This window comes from Varanus komodoensis, unplaced genomic scaffold (genome assembly GCF_004798865.1).
Source record: "Varanus komodoensis strain SLA01 unplaced genomic scaffold, ASM479886v1 scaffold7_3, whole genome shotgun sequence".
Taxonomy (NCBI): domain Eukaryota; kingdom Metazoa; phylum Chordata; class Lepidosauria; order Squamata; family Varanidae; genus Varanus; species Varanus komodoensis.
Window position 1 is genome coordinate 21,370,583 of NW_025336480.1, and position 15,560 is coordinate 21,386,142.

The window sequence follows — 15,560 nt, forward strand, 5'->3', positions numbered from 1 at the left end:
CTCTGTGCCTTTGGAGTTCTAACCTGTGTGTAGTCCTCAGCATACACATCAGTACTTGTAAAGGCCCCCTCTCTGCAGATGTTCACAGAGAACCAGTGTGGTGCAGTGGTTAAGAGCATGGGACTGGGCCTCTGGAGATCTGGGTTCAAGTCCCCTGCTCTGCCATGGAGCTCTCTCATGACTTTGGGCCAGTCAGTGGCTCTCAGCCCAACCTACCAAACAATAAGACTGAAAATAAGACTGAAAGGAGGAGGAGGAGGAGGAGGGAAATTTCATAAGGTCCCTTGAATTTCTTGGAAGGAAAAAAGGCGGCATATAAATATAATAAATAAAATTAAAAATTACAGATAGGCTACTGTGAGCGGGGAGGGTTACTCATCATGGCACCACTGCTCTCACAATGAACTAAGTGATCATGGTAAAGCCTGGCTAAAGCTGTCTTCTATGTTGTGGAATGCTGTCCCCAGATTGATTTTTCTGTCTGTATCATTGCAGCACTTCCAGTGTTCAACCCAGAATTGTCCTTTCAAAATAATATTTCGGCTTATTTACTTTGGACTATAGAATTATTCCTACCACCTTTTATTTTATGTTATTTTACTTTATTTCAGTATGTATTATGTTTCATCATTGTAAGCCATCTTGAATAAACCGGGAGTAAATACCTATAAGTATATAATTTAGGGCATAAACTTATGCATGTTTAAGACAAAAAACCCCCCCAAAAACACAGTTTAACAAATTTCCATGTTTCCCAGCCAGCATTTGGAATACTGGGAATGTTTTCTGTCAGAACTTCCATAAGATAGTTTCTTTAAGATACAAGTAACAGTATCAGCTTAAATTAATAAAGTAAACAAAACTGCCTTATAATTAGTCAGACCATTGGGCCTTCTAGCCCAGTGCTGTTGACCCTGACTGGCAGCAGCTCTCCAGCATTTTTAGAGAAGGGTCTTTCCCAGAGCTTGAACTATGGCTACTCTGTAACATAGTCCATGACTTAAGTCTTACTGTTTCTTAAATTTTTGTTTAGGTTTGAATTACATTAAAACCTAACTGTAGGTGTTGGTGAGGTAGGTTAGCTTCACTGAATATTATAAAAACTTGGTTTTGTTATCTGATATAACAAGGCTCATCTTGACCTTATAAACCAAATGGAAGAGCTGTGTCTGTCCATGCTTTGATAGCCTGAACTCCTGTCTTGCTTGACAATTGGCTGTTCTGATGGAGATTTGAGTCCAATAACACAATAACATCTGGAAAGCCACAGGTTTCTTACCTGAATATAAGCAATTTTTTCACCTGGTTGTATGTTTGCATGCTTCTAAAATTAGAAAGCCTTGTAAGATGCTGAGGCTGGGTTATGTTTGTGTTCACTTGAATAAGATTGCATATTCTCTTTGTATTAACTTGTAACAGATGTTTGCAGGTAGCAAGCTCACATAGATAAAGCATCACTTGGTCTTCTCTGCACTGGAGAGATTCTGCTAGACACAGTGTGAAAGAAAAGGCTGTGGCCAGAGCTAAGGGAATGTAGTACCATTTTATTGGTGGTATGAAAAAGACAACTGCTTCAGACTTAGGCACTGCATTCTCAGAAGGGGAACAGCTACATGAGTTTTAAAATAATTTTCCATAACAGCCCTCACCACAAGGAGCAATGTAAGTTTAACAAATGAAGCAGGGCAAGGTATCTTCCTGTCTTCTTGTACTTCCTTTGTTTCTGATGGTTATATGTCACAGGTGGACTGTAATATTCAGCACATAAAAGAAAAGGAGGGAGGTACATCAGCTAAAAAAAGCCCGAACTGCTATTCTATCAGGCTGAAATTTCATTGTGCCCCTAAAGCAAAACTGCAGACTGAGTAAGGCAAGGATCCTGGCTGGTAAACAGCAGACCACCCCACCCCCACTGCCCCCAGGTATGGTTAATTCTCCATGTTCAGACCTGTGAGAGGCAAAGAGGGAGTGTTTTCAAGCACCTGCGAGGTCTGATTTGTTAAGTCTCACTGCTTCATTGTAGATTGTCAGCAAAATTCTTTGCTTTTGGTCTCTCTAGGCAGAAGAACCTTGGACAGGTATGACCCTGTGGAGGGCCTAAGCTTTAGGTAGAGCTGTGACATACCATTTTGTATCTGTGCAGTGCTGTTGGGATGATTCCCATGCGTGCAGACATGTGAAAAAGAACAGTTCTCTACCCCTTCTCAGGTGTTTGATGAGGTGTGACTGGATTTCCAGGGAGTTCTGTGCTATGGAGCAGTTTTAAGAGAACAGTTTACTCAGGTGGCTTTTTCCTCATCTCAGCATTGTGCATACAAGTTATCCAGAAGAACCATCTTATGGATGCTTCCTTGTTTTACTGTGGTTAACAGCATGGCAGCCTGACATGCCAAAATTAAGCAGGTGAATCTTGTCCTGATATGGAGACATGTGCTGGAAAAATGATCCTTACAAATTTCTTTTGCTGTTGTTAAATGTGCAATGCTGTGGACAGTTTTCTAAAAAATGCTGCTACCTGCTGCTTTTTATTCTGGTAACCTATGGACATAAATCATGTACACAGCATTCTGGGATCAGTGATTAGATTTTGTATAGCTTTCATTGTTCAGGTCACAGGACAGTTTTGCTAAAAACAGTATTTCATGAATCTCTACCAGTTGAAATTTTGACTCCCTATTACAGAGCTGTGCCACATGTCACAAAACTGTCATGAAGTTGTTTTCTGAGAAAATGCCCATGTTCCGATGTGGTGCTCTTGTTATTCCTTGGCTCATTTCAAGGCTCAGGTTTTGTGTTGAAAGCACTTTTGTAGGTCCTACAGTACTGCTTGACTTGACATTGTTTGTGTTTGGATAGGATACTCCATAGAGGAATATCCAGAGGGGTAGCCATCTTAGTCTTTTGCAGCTGAAGCAGCAGCGTCTAGTGGCTTCTTAAAAATGAGTAAATATGGCATAAGCATTCATGGACTACTTTGAAGTGACAATCCCCAACTCCACTCACTTTTCTGATTAAAACAATATGTGTCAGGCTTTTATCATGTGTTGTACCGTACATTTAAACTTCTCTTGGCAGAAGTAAAAGCTTGTTGGTTTCCCATTAGTTGTTTTTTTAATCACTGTGGATTGTTGAAATGACTTTTTCATAGTAGAACTATAGTGCTGTACTCAATTAAAGAAGCTGTGTTCAACGTCTTAAGGTTTTTTTTTTTAATATGGTGATGAATTATAAATATGCAAATTCTACATTTTTCTCTAAAGCTTGCTTTAACCTTTTTGTGTAGGTTGTTTGCCTAAGAGACATAAGTGGCAAAGCCATCGGTTACTACAAATAAGTGCCTTGTCTTATAGCAGGTATAGGGAAAACCTGGTTCCTCAGATGTTGCGGGACCCTCACCACTGCTGCACCCAATATAGCCAGCACTCATAGATGGTGGGAGCTTTAATCTAACAGTATATGGAAAGTCATGAGTTCACTCCTTGTAGTGGAATACAATATAATTATCCATGTTCATGCAAACAATGCATTCTACGTGGGGCTGCCCTTGAAGACAGTCTGGATACTTCAGCTGGTCGAGAACAGAGCCACCAGGTTGCTAACAGGGACCGACAGGTATGAACTATGACGCCAGTCCTTTTCCACCTACTCTGGCTACCAGTTGAAGCCTGGACCCAATTTAAGGTGCTGGTGATGACCTATAAAGCTCTAAACAGCTTAGGGCCTAGTTACCTGAAGGAGCATCTCCTTCCATATTTGCCTGCCCACCCCTTAAGATCTGGGGCAGATGCCATTCTCCAGGTGCCCTCCCTGAAGGAGATTAGGAGGGTGACTACCTGGAGGAAGGGCCTTCTCTGCAGTAGTGCCCCAGTTGTGGAATTCGCTCCCCAGAGAGGTTTGACTGCCACCGTCACTTTATTCTTTTTGGTGCTAGGCTAAAGCCTTTTTTATTTTCCCAATGTTTTAAGTTCTGATTGTTTTAAGTGGAATTTTATTGTTAATTGAATTTTTAGGATGCTGTGTGTTTTATATTTTGTATTGTTAAACCGTCCCAAGACTTCGGTAAGGGATGGTATAGAAAAGTTTTAAACAAACTAACATTTTATCTCATAAATTGAAGAAGATTATGAAATGCTGTTTCATAAATTATTTTACAATTTCTATAAATGAAGCATTCACTAATCTACCCTTCTTTATCAGTTAAACTAGAATATGGTTGTAAAGGGTCATTTCAGGCTTATCTGAAATGTTAGACTGGGGAAAAGTGAGTTTTGCTGTTTTGGTTCTTCCTGTCATCAAGTTTTTTTCTCATAATAGTTTAACATATTTCTCCTAGAGTTATTCCTGTTTTCCTTTTAGGGACACTTATTAAAAAACACCATAGTTGAATCTATGCTGTGAGGATAGGCGCAGGTGATTCTGAGTCAAGTGGAGCCTGAGCTCCTGCTGGTTTCCTCTGACAAAGTCCCACTGTGTTCAGTTCTTCTGGAAAGGACTGCCGCTTCCAGCACTGGCATAGACTGCTGGCTTCACTCAGATTTGTCTGATACTGAGGGAGGAGCTGAGAATGCTACTGCTCAGGTACCACCCAGTGACAAAGACATTGGAGCATTTCATTTTGTGCTATTGCTAAATAAGCAATTATTTACTTATTTAGCATTGCTAAATAGCATTTAGCATTAAGAGTATTGCTTAATAATACTTCTTTGTTTATATTAAGGAGCAAAGTGTTTTGTCATGTGTTCATTTTTTCTGCTAGGAGCCAGTTGCATGCACCACTTGTTTTTGATGCCAGCTTCTGACCATTGTTTTTGACCATTATTTCTCCCAACATGAATTGGCAGCCTAGAAGAAGATGGATCCTAAATATTCCTTTGCATCTCCTAGAGTCTGTGGAAATCCTTTTTCTTTACTGCACTGCATTAGGATGGCTGCTGCTAATGCTTTCCCCTTTATCTTTGATTTGTTCTATATCTGAGCAAGGCCTTCCATGATGCAACACAGTTTTAGCACGAGTCGATGTTAGCTGTAATTTACTTCAAGTTAACACAAGAAATGTTTTTATGTAATGTATGTTGATATGATTGAGAATGCCTAAGGTCAGTAGGAAACAACTTCCCTTTTTGAAGAGATGTTTGTTCCTTGAGCCCTTTCACTTAATGCATTCGCTAGCTAGCTCTAATTTCTCAACTTTCTTTTACACTTACAAGCTGGATCATCACTACTTGAGTCATCAGTCTTCTCAGTCTTGCTGAGATATATTTTATGCAAGCATTTGTTCACATGTGCATGCTTGTCGCAATGCTATATCAACTGGAGACTAAATGTGTGAATGAGCATGCGGCAGTCAAAGAACTCAGACAGCATTTTACATTAATCTCAGGTTTCTGGTAGAGTTGGTTCAAACATTCAACCTCTAGTCTTCAAGTATTGTCTAATGAGTGACAAGAAATCGAGTGATATACATTACTTTGTGAAGTGACCTTACGGACATAATTGTCAAGGCTGGCTCTACCATTGGGCAGAGTGAAATAACTGCCTCAGATGGCAAATGAGGGGATTGGCAGTGAGATTTTGGAGGAGAGGCCCATGCTGATGGCTCTGCACCCACACCCCTGCCCCAAGTTCACCTTCTGATACAGTAGAGATGCCGCTCCATTCTCATTGTTGAAGATCGTTTCATCTGCCAGTCCAGTCCAGTCCAGTCCAGCTTTTTTACATTGAATGGGAAGAGATTTCATGTAGCAAAACATATGATGCCAACCCTGACAGTTGTAGTTGTACTATAGCACAGTTGTGTTGATAGCACCAGCTTCATTTCAGTTGAATTTTGGTTGAGAAAGAACATCTGTAGTGTGTACTGGAATGGAAGCCACTTGTAGTTTAGTTACAGCTAAACTACATTATAACAAGATGCATCCATAACATCCCAGGAAAAAATAGGGCAGATGACTGTAATAACTAATGACTGAAGTAAAGGTAGGCAAAAATAAATGGCTATATTATTGGAGGTATCTTTGGAATAGTATACTGGGCTAAGGATGAAATTCTATGCAAGTTTGAATCCCAAATGAATGTGGTTCTTTGAATTGGGCTTTTCCTTTAGATCTAAAGATGGAATATGCATATGATTTGCCTCTGTACCAAAAACACCCAAGATAATGCTGTATTAAAAACAACCATGTATGTGGCTCAGCTATTTTAAAAAGTTTTACAACTCCCAGCATACCCCAGGGAGTTACAGGCTGTTCTTCTGTCTAAACTTGCATAGGACTGTGCCTTAAATGTATATTTATAAATAAGCATATATTCCTTTTCTCCTATGCAATGTAGTTAAATAACTTTTACTGCTGTTCAGTGACTTATATCCAAAGATTCTGCTTATGTAGGTGTTTGTTTCCCCGTGCTGTTGCATGTCTTGGAAGAAGCTACACTGGAGAATCTCTGATCTTGTTCAGTGTATAGAAAAGAATTAGCTTGAAGTTGGCTAAAAGGGCAGGTGTGGGAGAAGGAGATAATTAGCATTACCTGTGTAGTAGGAGCTTTGAACTAGCATTACAAAATACTGCCTTTCTGGTTACTTTTTCAGTTCTGAATGTAACTTTATCACAAGTCTGTTTTCAGAAACCCAAACGGATTGCTAAAATTATTCTTCACATGTGTTTAGTTTTGCATACTAATTCTTCAGCGTGTTACAGCAATTTAGCCATTACTTAAGCTATAGAATTGCTGAGTAATGAACAGAAAACAAAGTAAAGACAAAACGAAAACCTGCTTCTCAGATTCTAACTATATCAATCTAGACAAGAAACAGTGTGTGTACAATTTTGATATGATGGCCCATATTTACTTCAGATACATTACAGCAATTAGTTTCTCATGAATGTACTTTGATCATATGATCATTGGTTTACTGTGAATCAAGCCAATTTCTAAATGTTGAAAATCAGGAATAGTTGCCAGAAAGAATCCACAGCTTTTTGAGTATGCAAAAGAAAAAGACATCTGGAGCTAGGCTTAGGGGCATATAATTCAAAGGCACACATATTAATTAAATGCCAAACTTGCATTGACCTGTGGGCACTTAAGTGGTCTCTGTGCTTTTAAAAAATATTTCTGAATAGCCACAATCTTAGTTAAAGGTATTCTTAGAAAATAATATGAAACTTACCATTTTTTAAAGAGTGAGCACTAGAGGAAACACGTGATTCCATTTTTTAAAAACTTTATGTTTATTGAATAAATTAAATACAGTAAATAAAGTAAAAAATGCATTACCTCAAAGGACCATAAATGAAGGCTGTATGTGGCTTTTATTGTTTGAAACAGAGCACAACACTCTAATCTAAAATCCAATAGTTCCTGGCCATAGCAGATACTTTTATTGTATTAGATTTTTGAGCACAACAACATGCTACCTAAATGTCTTCTTCTAAGGAGCTAAAATGACCTTTCATGTGAGAAATTGGGAGAAGAGAAGGTTGGGAGGGGGGATGAGCTTAAGTGGAAGGGAGCTTAGAAGACTAGGGCAGGCTTCCATGACAATGGAGCATTGCAGTCTAGGTACATTTTAAAAATTTTTGAAAGCATTTTCCCATTGCTGTTTCGTACATTTCTTCATCTATACCTACCAAACAGCTTAAACCTGTGTATATAGGCTCTTATCTAAAAATGGATTGTTACAAGCTGGATTTTGGAATGTGACTTCGTGTGTCTTGTATTCCCTGGCTCTGTAAATTCTAGTGCTTTGTCATTTTCAGGCCTGTGGTAAGACTGCATTTTTTTCCAACAGCTTTAATCTAATTTTTCTCAGATAGTCTATCTGCACATCACATCTTTCAGATGTCCTAAATGGTAAGTTTGTAAGCAAGCCTGCTCAGATCATAGCCTTTTGAAAAATGAATAGAGTGGACTCCTGTGCATGTATTTTAGGAGGGAAATAAACTGGCATGGTGTAATGGCAGTTGATTTGTGGGAAGGATATTTGTGTCTTGAAAGCACAACTGGGAAGCAAATGTTTTGAGGGAAGCATACAGCATGGTCAGCATTTTTTGTATGGGCCCTTAAATTTTGCTGCCCCTTTTTAAATTGGGAATGCACAGATGTAAGGGAATTTCTAGTTTAGAACGTTTTGACTCTTCTAGAACATTGCTAACATCTGATGGAACCAATATTTCTTCGTTTTCATCATCTTCTGCCATTGGTCTCACACACGGGGCCAATAAATAATATTGACATAGACTATAAGATTCAGGCATTTATACCTTAGTCCAGTTGTGGACTTTTGATCCATAATGCTATGGAGATAGAGCTGCTTGGTTTCTTTTCCCTGCAGTTATTTTCCCTTGTGGTAGCCATTGTCAGGTTCTTTATGTATTGGTTTGTTTCCTTTACATGTTAACTTTCTGAACACCACTTCAGATAAGGTTAGATTGGCCCTTTATATGTGCACTTCACTCAGAAGTGACTGCAGAACAACAGGGGTACCTAGAGGATCAACCCTCCCGATAGCGTGCTACTTTATAAATTAGATCAAACCATTTGATCATTATCTGGCTGTGGCATCACAGCCATGAAATAGCTAGAGGTTCATAACGGCTGCTAACATTGTTGTCTATGGCTAAACACAAAACCCTTCTAAATGTGTGAGGTGTAGATAAGCTGCATCTGTGACACAGAGCCATCATTTTCAAACATATGTATCCTGTGTTAAATCAAGGATTCAGGCCAGAATGAAGTTGTGTTTCTGAAAAATGACTTTCAGAAGGTTAATTTGAATGTACTGCCTAATCTCTAATGCAATAACTGGACTTTACAGGAGATAGCTCTCTATTTCAAGAGCTATGAACAGACCCCGGGTTATGAATGAGTCCTGTTCCTGAGAAAACTGAAGTGGATCTTTCAGTTGCATTTGTATGTAAGTTGGATCATGTATAGTTGGCCTTCCACATTCACAGGGGTTAGGGATGCAGAATACCCATAAAGGAGACCCCCCCCCCCCCGGCCAAACTCACTGCTGCCTCCTCTTTGGATCAAGGAAATGCCAGAGTGATTTCCCTGTCTGGATGGGCAGGGCAGGAAGGCATGTTTTAGAGGCCTCCCTCTCTCCCCTTTTGCTTCCTCTTTCTCTTTCTCACTCCATGGTGATAACAATTTTCTCAAGTAATTTAAAAAATTAATAGGCTTTATGGGAGTTTGTTCAAGTATGGGTTGTTTGTAACTCAGACCTTTGTAACTTGGGGACTGCCTGTATTGGAAGTACAGTCCTCTGTTTGAAGTCCAAGCCTGCTCTAAAGATAAGCATAATGGAGAACAAACTTAGAAGCCTTAAAATTGGCATCGGTAGTTAGCACCTGCACTTCAGACTAAGCAAGCACAAAGCAAGCCACCTGTTCAAAATCTTCCCCAGTACATTTTGTTTGTATTTAAATTACAGTAATTCTTTCTAAATTTGTGTCTGTGCACAACAATTAGCATAGGCAGATTCTGTACAAATCAATACCTTTTTGTGCTCTTTTTGATGAGATATGTCCTCTTTTTTGGAGGTATGCAAGTGGCCATCCTCACTATGAGTGATGCTAAGAGTATATTAATGTCCAAAATGTGTCCCCTGTGAACATGGTTTATTATAGGATTGAAAATGGAATGGAACCATTTTTAAATTTTCATTTTAAATAATACAGGTTTTATATATCAGTTTCAGAAATGAGATGAAACTGAAACCATCACATCACTTGATAATCTAATCTGAATAACTGCAAGCACTTCCCCTCATTACAACTTAAAAAAACCAACAAATGGTTCGTAGGCACCTTAAAGATTAACGCATATATTCTGGCGTATGCTTTTGTTGGCTATAGCTCACATTATTATTATTATTATTATTATTATTATTATTATTATTATTATAACATTTCTATGCCGCCCCTTCCCGAAGCCTCGGGGTGGCTTACAACACAATAAAATACATTGAAATACAATAGAACATAATAAATTACCATTAAATACAAAAATACAAAAAATACACTGAGTTACAAACATAATAATATAAAATTAAAATTATCAGTATAAAATAAGTAAATAAATAATATAGGAGGAGAAAAGAGAAGGAAGAAGAAGTTGCCCTGGCCAGATCATATATTTTAACAATTAAAATGATATTTAAATAAAAAGGTCTTTACCTGGCGCCGAAAAACCAGTAACGACAGTGCCAGGCGGACCTCTTTGGGGAGTGAATTCCATAGGTTGGGTGCCACCGCAGAGAAAGCCCTCCTCCGAGTACTTACTCTCCTAATTTCTTTCATGGAGGGTTCCCAGAGAAGGAACTCTCCCGCAGATCTCAAAGGGCAGTCGGGCATATACGGACGTAAGCGCTCGTTCAGGTAGCCCGGACCCAAGCCGTTTAGGGCTTTGTAGGTCATAATCAACACCTTGAATTGGGCCCGGGCTTCAATGGGAAGCCAGTGAAGCTGACGGAGGACTGGAGTCATGTGAGCATAATGCCCCGTCCCCGTCAGCAACCTGGCAGCTCTATTTTGCACCAGTTGAAGTGTTCGGACCGTCTTCAGGGGAAGCCCCACGGAAAGCGCGTTACAGAAGTCTAGGCGGGAAGTCACCAGCGCGTGTGTCACCGTCGCCAGGCAGTCGTACTCCAGGTAGGGGCGCAGCTGATTATCAGATGCTTGGAGTATTACGGAGGGGTTTATATACAGTACAAATAATGTGTGTGCATATATGTGGAAGTGGAATGGAGAGGTCATCCCTCCCTCTGATTGAGAGGTGTCCTCTCATGCAGGAGGTGGGGACAGCAGCAGCAGCACTGAGTGGGTGAGGCACCCCTGCCCTCCTGCCTGAGGGTTGACCTCAAGTGTGGATCTGCTTCTTGCAGAACAGAACCAGTGTCTCGACCCTTGGGAGTGGACCTCTCAAGCAGTAGGCAGGGCTCTGCTTAGTGTTCGAGCTCTGCAAGAGCTGGGATATTTTTGTCCATTGTACTTCAGGGCACAAGCTTTCTTTGTGTAATGGTGCAAAGGAGAATTTTTCTTTTTCGTCCCCACTGCACAAACAGGGCTCATGCCATAAAGCTCAAAGGAGTCATCCTCCAGGCCCAGCTGGGCTAATATGCAGAAGGCTGCCCCATGCATACTACAAGTTGATTCTGTTTTCCTTTTTTGGCCCACGGAATACTGGTTTTGCAATGGGGACTCTCTGACAGCTGCAGTGAGTCAAAATTGGCTCATGATCATGGCTATCTGAGACAGGAGCCTAGCTCCTCTTGGTGTTGTCTTCTGGACACCCAGGACAACAAAGGTGGAAGGAGCAAGTAACGCATGATGAGCTCAGACATTGTGGTTGGAGTTACCTGTCAACCTGACCAATACAACATCATGCCTGTTAGGTTTCCCCCCACCTATCCCCTGGAGTTATTTTTGTAATATCTTGCCTAGTTAAGTGATGTAGAGTTAATAAAAGCTTGCGCAGTTCTTGTGACCTTTGAGTTCGCCTAATAAAGATACTATACATAGGTTATACATAGATTTTAAAAAGTGAAAATAACGTTTTGTTGCTAACAGTATTTGGAGTTCTTTTCCAAAGTTTTTTAAAACTATTTTGACAACTAATTATCAGAACTGAGGAACATACTATGTGTAGCTGTGGATTAGTGGAATTGCAATGAAGTTTTGTTTTTACTGTTTCTGTACATCATTTTGAGGGGCAGGAGAATAATTAGAAAAAGGGGTGTTCAAGGAGGGAGGTAGAAACAAAGTTGTAGGAAAAGAAGGGGTGGAGATTTGACCTGAATGAGAAGAACTCATGCTGACACTGCCGGTCTGACTCATTGAATGACCTGAATAAGATAAATGCTGCTTTATCCTTTTTTAAAAGGAGTAAGATAGCACAGCCTAAACGCCTGGGTGTGCTTAAATAGGTACTCTGAGATGTTTGAGGTGAGTGCATTAGAAATGTGAGCTGCCTTACTGTCTGGGGTATGCCACAGATCATGTTGCCTGCTCCGTGTGGATAACTCCGGGATTCACAAGGAAGTGGCCATGGGCAAATTGTTGTATAAAATATCTTTGTTGGTTGGCCCCTTTCACTAGACCGCGACCTGTTAAACATTGTAAAAATAATTCTAAAATATTATTTGAAAGGGCAAATGGCCACACTGAAAGTTTTGACAGTTTGACATATTGTGTATGGTTTTGTTAGCTCAGAAACTGAAGTGTGGAGTTAAGACACTCATTGTGCTTGTTATAAGATATGTGGTGTGTGTGTGATTTTTTAAAGTAGTGTCCAGTTGCTGTGCAGAGTTCCTATGCTCCTAGCAATTTGACAGGCAATGAGTTTGCTTCAGTGATCGCAAATCCTTTTAGACTAATTTGTGAAAGAGCAGAAAAACAGCTAGCACTCCACCCCCCCCCCCCCACCATTTGGTATTCAAAAACAGAGATCAGGTATTTTACAAGCAATCCTATCAAGGCAGGTTTATTTTTAAATTACTCTTAATAATGGTGTGCATCGTCTAAAAAAGTAAGTAAATGAGACTTCCTGCCTAGACAAAAAAAGATGCTGTGTTGGTCCAGCTCATCAATGACCATGACAGAGATGGTGTTGGGAGCCAGAGTGCTGCATTTGAATGTTGCATATGTGTGCAACGTAAATTCAAGCAGTGCCCTTGAATAGCCAAGGGCGATTTTTAAGAGCCTCTGGCCCCTCAGTCACTGGCCTACTAGTTAATTGCCACACGGACTTTGTGACACATGGACAGATAATATGACATTTTCAGTTTCTGTCACTAGCAAACGCCACAGCGTTGCTTGCACTAGTTGCTAAGAAGCTGTCAGAAACCATTAGCAATTGGCTAAAGTTGCCCTATGGCATTTCCTCATGGCATCAGCAAAACGAGCATAAATCACCCAGTGGAGCCTACTGCTATACTAATGAGGCTGTAAGCTTGTTTATGGACTAGCATCATTTTTATGATTATTTCCACCTTTTCAGCTTGCCTTCATTGGCGGTAGGAGAAGTCAGCTTCAAGAATGAAGTCACTGCTGACATTTCACAAACGTGGTTTGTAGCTGCTGCCATGTGGCTGGTCAGTGGTTCTTCAAGTTTTGTTTAGTGATCTTTAAAAAAATGTAGGCAAGGGGAAGCAGGAGAGGAAAAGCATTCTCAGGAGACCTTACAGAGGTGACTGTATCATATTGCAGAGTGAATGGAAATGCTATTTAGACTTTTAGCTGAGATTTTTTTCCTTCACAAAGAATCAAGTTTCAGGACAGTTTTTTTTTAAGAAAAAAAGTGGAAGTAGTTAAATAATGTATTAAAATCTATGAATGCAATTTCTTCTGGAGGACTCTGTTTCATTAATTAGGGTTTTCTCTTATCCTTCCCTTATCTTCTGTTGGGCAAGACTAGCGTTTATTGTTTTAAGCTTCTCTGAACACACACAAGCATTTTACATGGGATTGAAAGCATTTGCTTCCAATGAAAACCTTGTCTTAGATTACAGCCCAGCAGTGTAATTTCCCTCCCAGATGGGAGTAAAGTAGCTATATTTGCCTAAAAACAGTAGGAAGAACAAACTGTGCATTAAGCCAAGGCTGTTTTTGGCTTGAGCTAATGATGTAACAGAAACCTTTTATTTGGGATAGGTCACTACCCAAGATTGAAGGGAGGTGATCTGGCTCTCGCTTGAAAGGTTTCTCCATTGTATCTACATAAGTCTTCACTTTAAAAAAAATGGAGTAGGGGGAGATTCTGTTCCTAATGTTTCTGCTTTCATACAGCAGAAATAAACAGGAAAGGTTCTGGGGAGTGTTATACATGGAATGCAGAAAGCCTTTCCCCTCCTAATGGAGTATATAATTCAGGTGCCCTGAAGGCATGCTTTCAGGAATTCTTTTGCCTGAGGTAATGGGGAACTAAGGCTGCTTTAAGGCCTTGATTATCTATTGATGCACAAAGCTGGAAAAAAGTCATCTCCGTTGGATTATAGTAGATATTTCCATAAATTATCAATGAATTCTCTTCTAGCCAGGCACAAGACATCACTTGCTAAAATAATCTGCTGGGGTGGGGGGGGGCAGAAGTGGGTAGGAAGTATGTATATAAAAAAAGAATAGGCAGAAAGCTCTGGTGAAAGACAATGTCATTAGGTTAGAAGCCCTTTACTTTAATCAATGGCTGTCTAATATATTTCTCTGTCCCCAGCCCTCTTCTCTTGCCTTTGAAACTGGAGAAAGTGGATTAGTCCATGGAAATTTTAAATGTTGTTGAGTTGTTTGCTCATGTTTATTTTATGAATCATTATTTTATATGGTGAATTGCTTCTCTGAATAAAAGCCTTTCAAACTTTATCAACCTAAGACATCAAAACTCTTTCTGTAATGGGCCATGTTTTAGAAATATGAATGAGTCAAGCCTTTCATTATATATGTAGGCAGTCACAAATATTATTTTTAAAAATTCTCTTTTTAAAGTTTGTACTGTGGATAATTATTTTAAAGAATTAAAATGTCACTTTTAAAAATAACATATTTTAAATGTTATTTTCTTAATCATTTTTGCCTTGGACATTGCTACCGGATTACATCAAAACATAGTATCCTCACAAAGGTTTTGACAATGAAGCTGTAATATGACAATTTTTCTCTATATGAAAGGACAAAATCAGCAATTATACAACATTGTTCTGTACACTGCTTTCCATGTTTTAACCACTTTACTTTCCTGTATTTGTTGCTAAGTATTATAGCCCAGGATTACATCCTCTGTTTTAAATCCCTGTATAAAAAATATCTGGTTAGTTTGACCCTTGCTGAGCCAACTGAATTAATACAATTCACATAGGCTCAATGTGGTTACGCTGAGACATGCAGCTGGTATCTAGGTCTCCAAAGGCAATCCTTGGGCTGATGAGGGATGGGCAGATCAATCTATTTCTGATCTATGTCAATTTTGTATGTGTTCTTTCATAAGTCTGATCTAACATGTTTACATATTAATCTGAGATACTTTAAAAATCCAGCATGATAATTATTTATTTAAATATGTACTTTTGACCATATTTGATCCATTTATACATGTTTTTATCTCAAACGTATGCATTTCTACATTATCCTAAAATAGGCCTTTGTGAATGCCTATTTTAGGATAAAGACGATAGATAGGCAAACCAAACTTTGAGAATAAAGATATTTTTAAAATAAGAAGTATATTACCCAATGAAGAAAAGTGCAAAATCCAAAGGATTGTTATGTTTCAGCACTCACATTAGTACAAGAGGTGCAGATCAGGACAGTTCACTTGGGACTGTGCAATGAATTCCTTAAGCATCCATAGTACTGATTCACTTTACATCTCAGTATTTGGGGCAAAGAGTAGAATATATTTTACCTTGCTACAAATGGCTCTAACCATGTGCTTTGTGTGATCATGCACATCTCATGTGTGGCATCCAACTGAGTGGTAGAACACATGCATCGCATGTAAAAGCTTCTGTGCCTGGCAGCTCCAAGTAGGGCTGGGAAAAATCTGCAGAGTTACTTCCAACCAGGGTC

The 15,560-nt window shown here is 39.4% G+C and overlaps 1 protein-coding gene across 3 annotated transcripts in view; it reads left to right on the forward strand.

The window, feature by feature from the left end:
- MEIS1 (Meis homeobox 1) overlaps positions 1–15,560 on the forward strand; it is a 171,159-nt gene that overhangs the window by 70,289 nt on the left and 85,310 nt on the right. The gene's annotated exons all lie outside the window — the stretch shown is intronic.